This window comes from Myxocyprinus asiaticus, chromosome 49 (assembly GCF_019703515.2).
Source record: "Myxocyprinus asiaticus isolate MX2 ecotype Aquarium Trade chromosome 49, UBuf_Myxa_2, whole genome shotgun sequence".
In the NCBI taxonomy this organism is placed as follows: domain Eukaryota; kingdom Metazoa; phylum Chordata; class Actinopteri; order Cypriniformes; family Catostomidae; genus Myxocyprinus; species Myxocyprinus asiaticus.
The window spans coordinates 10,848,463-10,858,853 of NC_059392.1; positions in this window are offsets into that span (position 1 = coordinate 10,848,463).

Below are 10,391 nucleotides of genomic sequence, written 5' to 3' on the forward strand. Positions count from 1 at the left end.
TTTAGCAGATCTAATATCCCAGATCAGGCTGTTCCATAATCGTGGGGCCTTCACTCCAAATGCTCTATCACCTTTAATTTTGTACCTGGATCTTGGAACAGCCAACATCTCACAAGAAGAAGATCTAAGAGGTCTAACTGTTTCATAAGGTCTTAAAAGTTCTGTTAAATATTCTGGTGCCAACCCATGGAATGGCTTATATGTAATTAATAAAATCTTAAAATCAATCCTAAATTGAATTGGTAGCCAATGCAAAGAAGCTAAAACTGGAGTAATATGATTAAAAAACCTAGTTCATTTCAAAAGTCTAGCTGCAGCATTTTGATTGTAGCCGTGCTAAAGTGCATTGATTTAAAACTGAAAACAGGGCATTAGACAAAAACAAGACTGAAATAACTTCCAGAGGTGATATTCAAAATTGAAAAATAAACTAAACACAAACTAAACATAATATAAACAAAGTAAACTCCTAAATGATTATTTGGGACCACCTGTCTAAGTGCTGACTCAATCTGACTTTATTTTTAATCATGGTCGATTATAACAACCTCAGTTTTGTCTGTATTTAACTGAAGAAAATTACATGCCATCCAATTTTTTATATCTCCTATACACTTGAAGAACATTTAAATTAGTTAGATCATTGGGATTCAACGACAAATATAACTGTAAGTCATCTGCATGTAATATTTAATGTGTGTTCATGTATTTCATGTCTTTTATTTTGAAAGTTTATTTTATGTTATCAGTTCTATTTGTTCATTGGTTACCTTTGTCATGTATTCTTTCATGTCCATGTATTTAAGCCCTCATGTTTTCCATTGTCCTTTGTTAGGTATTATATGTTTGGTAACGTTGTTCATGTCAAGTCAAGATTATGTCAAGTCAAGTTTATGTCAAGTCAAGTTTATGTCAAGTCAAGTTTATATTCAAGTTCATGTTTTTGTTTTTGTTTCACGTTTATAGTAAGGTTTTTTGGATTTCACGTTTGTTAATAAATTGCACTTGGGTTCTTCACATCATCTTCATCGTCATTGCCAGTGCCAGCGCATCGTTACAGAATACTTGACCTAAACATGAACCCAGAAATCCAATTCCTGCACCCACGTCAGGGGAGTCGTTCCCTAGAGGATTATGTGGAGGACTTCTGCGTTCTGGCCTGCCGGGTGGACTTTAATGAGGTCGCCCTCAAAGATTTTTTCCGTTTTGGATTAAGTGAGCCAATTTCCTCCCTGATGCCTGGCGGACGGAGTACTTACGACCTGGCTTAGTATATCGACCTTGCCCTGTAGATTATTGGTTCTTCGTTTACTGTAGGGGAGGCAGATGACGAGCCAGCGTCGCACGTCATGGCCGCCGAGCCAGCGTCCCACGTCATGGCCGCCGAGCCAGCGTCCCACGTCATGGCCGCCGAGCCAGCGTCCCACTTCATGGCCACCGAGCCAGCGTCCCACTTCATGGCTGCCGAGCCAGAGTTTCACGTCATGGCCGCCGAGCCAAAGTTTCAGTTCATGGCTGCCGAGCCAGAGTTTCACGTCATGACCGCTGAGCCAAAGTTTCTCATCATAGTTGCTGAGCTTGCGCCATCTTTTGCTCCTGTGCCTGCTCCATGCCATGTCACAGCAATGCCTCAGCCTGCTCCATGCCATGTCACAGCAACACCTCAGCCTGCTCCATGCCATGTCACAGCAACGCCTCAGCCTGCTCCATGCCATGTCACAGCAACGCCTGAGCCTGCTCCGTGTCACATCATAGCCACGCCTGAGCCTGCTCCATGTCACGGCACAGCCACGCCTGAGCCTGCTCCATGCCACATCACAGCCACGCATAAGTCTGCTTCACGCCTTTTCATAGCCACATCTGAGCTATTAGGGAGATGGTTCCCGCCCTTGTACCCACCCTTAGTTCTCCTGAGCAGGCAAGGGGAACTTTCAACCCTCCGACCCCACCTGGACCCTCCGAGCCCTGGACTCCACCTTGGCCTATTGGTCCCTCGACATCGCTTTGGCTTTGCGTTCCCTCGGCTCCACTGCGGTCCTTCAGCCTGTCGGCTTTGCCGGGGTCCCTCATCCCTTCGGCTCCTCCTTGGTCTGTCAATCTCTTGGCTCCACCTTGGCTCTCCGATCCTCTGGCCGCACCTTGTTTATATTCAAGTTTTTGTTTTTGTTTCACGTTTATAGTAAGGGTATTTTGGATTTCATGTTTGTTAATAAATTGCACTTGGGTTCTTCACGTCATCGTCATCGTCATTGCCAGCGCCAGCGCATCGTTACAGAATACTTGACCTAAACATGAACCCAGCAATCCGACTCCTGCGCCTACGTCAGGGGTGTCATCCCCAAGAGGATTATGTGGAGGACTTGATTATCTTTGTCATGTGTTCTCCCATGTCCATGTATTTAAGCCCTCATGTTTTCCGTTGTCCTTTTCGGTATTATATGTTTGGTAACATTGTTCATGTCTAGTCAAGTTTATGTTAAATCAAGTTCATGTTTATGTTTTTGTTTCACATTTATAGTTAGGGTTTTTTTTGGATTTCACGTTTGTTAATAAATTGCACTTGGGTTCTTCACTCCATCGTCATTGTCACTTCATTTACCTCATTGCTCAGCATCGTTACATTGCATAGCAATGAAAATTAATGTTGAACCAAGCGGTAACATATATAGAAAAAACAAAATTGCCCCTAACAGGGATCCTTGCAAAACACCACAATTAACTTTTGAAGAGGAGGACATCTCATCTCCAACAGACACTACAAATTTCCTATTCGTCAAGTAGGAAACAAACCAGTCTAAACCACCCCAGATATTCCCACCCATCTCTTCAATGTTTCGATTAAAACTGAATGATCAACTGTATCAAACGCTGCAATTAAATCAAGCATCTCTAAAATGAAGCACTCTCCAGTGTTAATTTATGTTGAATTTAAATTATAAATTATCCTCAAATGTACCGCTCTTTGCGTTTCTGTCACAGCTGAAAGGCGTACGCCCCATGATAAGTTATTGTAAGGGAGAAGAAATGTGTGGTGCTGAGTGCATGACTTGCGTTCGGCAATGAACAAGGAAAAATAGAAACATTTTCTAATTCATTGAGCAAAAAATTGTAATAGAAGTAATTAGTCATTTTTAGCTGATTACTTTTTCAGTAACTTTCCCAACACAGATAATTTATCATCTACGCTGTGTTCAGTTTCAGCAATGTGCAAAATTATAAATACAAAAACATAAGTGACCACATTAATCCAAGCATTTTCTTAAAAGGTTTCGTTACAATTATATAACCAATGTTAGTCTTGATTATTAGTCTGTGAGGTGGCCCATTTACTTAACAGTGGCAGTATTGAGAAATATAAGGGTTATTGACGCATTTTCCTGTTTGAAAAAGCTCATTTGTTTTTCCCCCTGTTTGAGAGGCTCTCCTGACTGCACTCTGCATCTGGTTTAACTTTGAAAGATGTTTAGATTCTGATCCAAGGTACTTTTATTACATTGGAACTGGAATTAATTGTTTGCTCTAACAGGCCATAACATTTCCATAAAAATTTTTTGTAATGCATTGTTTCTACTTCTCGTTTTTCCTCCATGTTTATAAAATAGCTGTTTCTGTTGTTCTAGAATGTTCCACAGTGGTCCTGAAAACAATTTATGGGCCTGATTTAATTTTCTTGTTATGACAGAAGGAGGTCATCAGGTGCAGCCTATGAAACAATGTTTTACTTTATGTAGGACAAAGAAAGGAGTGCTATTTGTTTGGGTGTTCCACAAAATTCATCCAGGGGTTTTCAAGCTGGTTCCAAAATTTTGTCAAGATTTGTGAAAAAACATACACTCACTGAGCACTTTATTAGGAACACCTGTACACCTACTTATTCATGCATTTATCTTGTCTGCAAATTGTGTGGAAGCAGTGCAATGCATAAAATAATGCAGATACAGGTCAGGAACTTCAGTTAATTTTCACATCAACATTCAGAATGGGGAAAAAATTTAGATCTCAGTGATTTCAACCATGGCATAATTGTTGGTTCCAGTCAGGCTGGTTTGAGTATTTCTGTAACTGCTGATCTCCTGGGATTTTCACACACAACAATCTCTATATTTTACTCAGGATGGTGCCAAAAACAAAAAACATCCAGTGAGCTGCAGTTCTGTGGATGGAAACACCTTGTTGATGAGAGTGGTCAACGGAGAATGGCCAGACTGGTTCGAGCTGACAGAAAGGCTACGGTAACTCAGATAACCCCTCTGTACAATTGTAGTGAGCAGAATAGCCTCTCAGAATGCACAACATGTCAAACCTTGAGGCGGATGGACTACAACAGCAGAAGACCACAAACAGAAAGCTAAGGCTGCAGTGGGCCTACCATCTGTGTACCTCAGCAGAAATCGAGATTCATCAGACCAGGCTTTGTTTTTCCAGTCTTTAGCTGTCCAGTTTTGGTGAGCCTGTGCCCACTGCAGCCTCAGCTTTCTGTTTGTGGTCTTCTGCTGTTGTAGCCCATCCGCCTCAAGGTTCGAAGTGTTGTGCATTCTGAGATGCTATTCTGCTCACCACAATTGCACAGAGTGGTTATCTGAGTTGCCGTAGCCTTTCTGTCAGCTCGAACCAGTCTGGCCTTTCTCTGTTGACCTCTGTCATCAACAAGGCATTTACGTCCACACAAGTGCCGCTCACTGGATGTTTTTTGTATTTGGCACCATTCTGAGTAAACTCTAGAGCAGTAGCGGATTTAGGTATGGGCAACATGTGCAGTTGCCCAGGGCGGCATCTTGCAGGGGGCGGCCTAAGGCACCCACACAGACAAACCCCCCCCCCCCCCCACCCTACCCCACCCCCCCATTGTGTTGTCATACATATTATGAGTGGTGCCCCCTAATTTGTTCATTGTGTGTCATTTACAGGACAGTTTACTTGTTCACAACGGATCTTACATTCTCTCAAACTCCAAAGGAAGTATGGCTTCAGGAAAAGCAATCCAGAGGGGTATCAAAGGATTGGTAATTAAGTAGCGTGACACACGCAGTGCAGTAAAGTTAAGTGCTGTAAGTTGCCAGCATGAAATGGGATCTGCTCTGAAATCCATTAAGTATTGCAGCCTACACTTCCTGAGTGAATACAGGAAGACAACCTGACGACAGCAGCAACCGACTTACAAAACATTGAAAACACATTGACTTGAGCAACAAATGTGTATACATGCAGTAAAAATATACAGTATGTATACATTAAACTAAGATTACAGAATTACCATGGAATTAGTGGTGCCCAATTCACAAAGAATTCATTCTTTTGAGTGAGTTCTTTTAAGTGAATTGGCCAAACGGGTTAGCAAAACTGTCTGAATCGATTTGCTATTTGGTCTGATTCATTTGGATAGCTCACTCACATACTGAATATTTACCTACAATCAATTGAAACAAAAAGCTACAAGTTGAGGAAACTTCAAGTAGTGCTGTCATGTGAATAAGTCTTTTAGAAATGCTTTGTAGCCAATAGTTACATGAATGATACATATATTCAAGAAAATGTAAAAACGCTTCTCTCAGAGTCAACAGAATTGAACACTTTGGTGTTGCTTTTGCAAATAAAAAAATCTCCCATGGGAAAATGCCTCTGAATATCTTCAGATTTAAGGCCTCCTGAAACTAACCGGCCAAATTTAGGCAAATCCAGTGTTTATTTCATTCTCAAAAGTGGTCACTGCTCATTGCTTTAAGTCAGTACCTTATGAACACAACTTTGTTTCTAGGTGGACTGATAAAAACAAACAAACAAACAAAAAACTTGTGTACCCTTGCCCTCAGAAGTTGCATAAAGCCATTCAATCAGATTGAGAAACTGCTTTCCAGTTTTGAGTGCAATATGCATCAGATGGACAGAGAACTGACTAAAGGCTCAAACTAGAGATGCATAAAATATTACATTTGGTAATTTGATTGCCAATGAGTGACTTAATTGGACAAAACCACAGGCTAAAGGTTAACGCGTGCAAGCAATTGAATTATGCTTTGAGGGAAAAAGATTAACACAGCAGTATGGACTAAAACACAGACATCAGAAATTATGCAATCTCTAAAAGTCTCGGTTAAGCGAGGTGCAAAGCAAACCAAGAAGAGATGGTATCTGTTGACTGCCTGATCTAACTCGATCTCTCTGTGTGGTCTAAGACTTTGAGAATACTTTGGCTATAAACTGGTTCTATTACATCAAAAATGACTAAATTTTAAATTAAATCAATACATAAATGCCTATATACATTTTCATGCAAAGACTTACTGTCTCTTAAACTTTAATCCAATGTATGAATAGCCCCCTTTTCCCAAAGGAATACCCAGATTCCCTGATAAATCGTGAATTTCTGATTTAGATTAAAAAAAAAGTGTGTAAATGTACAGTATGAATAGCATAATTAGACTCTTAAAAAACTGCTAAATTGTGTCATTTTGACATATTGTGAATATTTATGTATAATTTAACAATTTAAAATAAGATCAGATTTAATACTCTTAAATAGTCCCATTTCCATTGTTTGCAATGCAATGTCATTTTTCTTTCTTGCTGTCTTCATAAACAGTTCTTTATATTACATAAGGAACATAAACTTCTGTAAACTCCTGAAAATCCTTTGTTTTTTGTTCTCATCTGTCCATATGGTGTACATTATCTCAGAAATTCAGTCACAGAGTTTGCTTATGATACATGATCTGTCTGCAGGACAGGCCCCCGAGCAGACGTCTTCGACTGTCGTGCAATGAACCACAAAAACAGCCAGATGCATTTGCTCTTATCTCCATCATCACTGTCATTACTGGTCTAGAGTAGCATTGTTTTTAATGCACTGAGGCTTGGCCAAGTCCAATTCACTAATCTGTTCTGCTTAATACCTTCCAACAGGATGATAGAAATCTCACTTTACCATGGCCTTGTGCAACCAACGATGGATGTTTCCGGCAGCAGCAGGGTACAAACAGTGAATAAAGAAACTCTGAGGCATCTTTGAATAATAAGTCATCTCAATCATAGTCATAGCACATCAACTAAATTCCTACTATGACATCAGACCTTAATGTAGTGGCAAATGGCATTTTTGACCGCCTTAGAAGACAGGTGGATATTTTCCTTTAAGAACCAATCGAGACAGAAAATTTCCTGGACTGTACAAAGTCTGGTGGATTCTTGGATTGTGTTAAAGTGTGTTTAATGTTATGTTATTAACAGGAACACAGTGTGTTGCTTTACACTGTATGAAGCAATCTTCCCAGCTAGGGTGGATTACTCAAATCCAAAAAAATATTTCTATTATGTCAGACTGCATGACTGCAGTGAATAAGTGTTGATGATGGAATCCAGTTGTTTAAACCTAAACTACTGGGTGACTCAAAGTGACTGGATATACTGGGTGACTCTGGATATACTCAAAGTGAGGATGACGCATGTCCATGAAATATAATTAACACACTCTAAACAAATGACTCAAATGTAACAAATCTGAGAGCCTTCACTGCCTAGAACTGTAGATTTACCAACTGCCACTGATGCAGCTTTTTATCGAAAGAACAAAATAAATTGTTTCTTTAATAACATTTCCCCTTTGGAAACTTCTATGAAGTGTCTCACCTCTTCTTTATAAAACAAAACAAAACAAAAATAATGCAAATGCAATCACCTCGTCTTCTAAAACAAAAAACAATGTACATCTAATTATCTAGTCTTTTAAAACAAAACTAAACTAAAATAATGTAACAAATCTGAGAGCCTTCAATGACATCCAGGTATTTTTTACATTTCTGACTGTTATAGGGCCACCAATTTTTTTCATGTGTCCTCAGATTGACCTCCAACATAAGTGTTTTAAATTTGATGATCATATCTCATTCTGTTCAAGAGTTTTAACCATTTAAGTAAAAGTGGCCACCCCCACTATGTACGTTTTGGCATACTGTTGCAATCGAAAGTTCAAACTTTTTTTGATAATTATTGAGATTGGTACTCCAGAGAACCTTTCTGCACTGATTTGGTTCCAATCGGGTGAACAGCATAGGACTAGTTCAAATAGCTGCTAAAAGTTGATTGGTCGATGATGGCCATGTTTTTCAAGATATGTGACTGTCCTCATAGAACTTGATGGCACTTTGGACAAAGACAAAGCATGCAAAATTTCAAAATCAATTCAAAGCATGCAAAAAAGTCGATTGAACCAATGGTTCCATAGTTAAATTAAATCGACGATAAATTAACCATAAATTAAAGTAAAAAATTCCTTTTACAACTTTTCATATTGGGACTATTGCTGAATCTTTCTGCACTGGTTTTGTTACGATCGGGCAAACGGCCTAGGACGAGTTTGTTTTGAATTTTTTCCAGACAATCCAAAATAGGGAGAAAACGAGGGGGTGGAGCCAAAAACTAGCTTAAAAGATTCGCCATGATGCAAGGGAAAAAATGTGTTTCTAGCCCTTATGGTTCAAGAGTTGTGGCCCAAAATGTGCATTTTATTATTTTTTTTTTCAATATAGCACTACCTATGGGCCAATAGGACTGATTCCATGCTCAGTATGGCTAGCCAGCCGGAGTACTACCATCCCTGAAAGTCTCCAGGCCTTATGGTTTGGTCTAAACGATCAGTTTTAGGGCAGAATAATAATAATAATAAAAATAAAAATCCTGACAATTACAATAGGGTTTCAGCCCTATGGGCTTGAACCCCTAACTAAACTAAATTAAACCTGGTCTGAAACATAAAATAATCTATTCTTCTAAAACAAAAATAATGTTGAAGTAACAACCTCGTCTTCCAAAAAAAAAAAAAAAGAAAAGAAAAAAAAAGAATTAAAATATTAAATGTAGTAAAATAATACATTTAATAAAATAAAATGCAAACAAAGAAGCAAGGGAAGGTCACATTCAATGTGAAGAGGAATTGCAATGCAAAGAGGAATCTACAGTAAAGCCCTTAACAACAGTCAGCACACTCCAGACACAAATACTACAACTGAGACACTGAAACAGACGTGGGGGTGTCACACGTGAAACAGTGGACACAATAGCTGAGTTAATGAGCGCAAACATAGCAGTGTCTGTACTGACAGATTCCTCCCATCACAGCTCCCACACACAGATAAAGCTTATTACACAAGGGCATACAAAAACTGAAGACTTCATGTACTTGATGATGAGTTACCTTGTTAACAGAGTATGTACAACTTTATGACATTTGGACACATACTATACAATTTATGGAAATCAAAAGCTGCTGTGCTAAAATTTGGCGTACATATAAAAAAGTACATAACTCATTATTTTTGGTCCCCACCTCTAACTCATTATGTTTGGTCCAAAGAAACGTATTCCATCCCAGCCAGCTATTTTATGCAAACTGGCACTGGCATTTCAGTGTAGACAAAATAGGCTAGGTAAATAAATACATATAATAAATTCTACAATGTTTTGTTTATTTTTCAGATAATAGGCTTTAACAGGCTTAATAGACAACTGAAGTATAATAGCTTGCTGAAAAAAGACAAAAAACAATAAAGAGATATCCTAACTCTTTCTGAATAATTGTAACAACTCTAATTCCCAGTTGTGAAACTGAGTGGCCAATGTTTTGCTCATAGTGCTATTCTAGGTCAAGCACACACTAAAAATTCAATCGTGGTTAGGCGAGTGGACAGGGAGCAGGGACTGGCTGAGGGACAATTATGCAGAAACTCCTACTTCCCAAGATTCTGATCTGTTCTTGAGAACTGGAGGCATTTCAAAAGGTAGCACACACACTCAGTGGCTATGAGGTCTGGATATCGCTCTGCAGGCTGTTAAATCATAATTTTAACCATACTCAAGGGACTGTACTTAAATTATTTAGCAGAGAGGATCCAAGAAAGGATTTATTGCCTTTTCCTACATTTTTTTTTTTTTTTTTTTTTTGCATATGAAATAATACTTAAGTGTAGCAGTTCAATGCAGACACAATCCCTTAATATTCATCACAATGCCAAACTAGTCATTCATTTTTCATTTACTCACTGATGTTTAAGTAATTTAACTGCCATTGGAATTTGATGGGTTTTATGTATTATTTTGAGAGCCACGAATCTTGTAAAAATGCTACACATTTTGTTCTGTCATCTACACAAATGTCTAATGTATCTCAAAAAATTCCCTTAATAATTGTTAAGACTGAGTATTGGGTTAGAGCAAAGTACTATCACTGCTCAAGACCATCACTGGTTTTTGGAGAACACGTGAGCAATTGCGCCACATGCTGGTGGTAATATATTATTGACAGTAAATTAATATTAAAATTAATTTAATTGAATTCATAGCTCATAGCATTAAAGCAATGCTCTGGCAGATGTTGTATGGCTCTCAGTTTATTTTTTAAT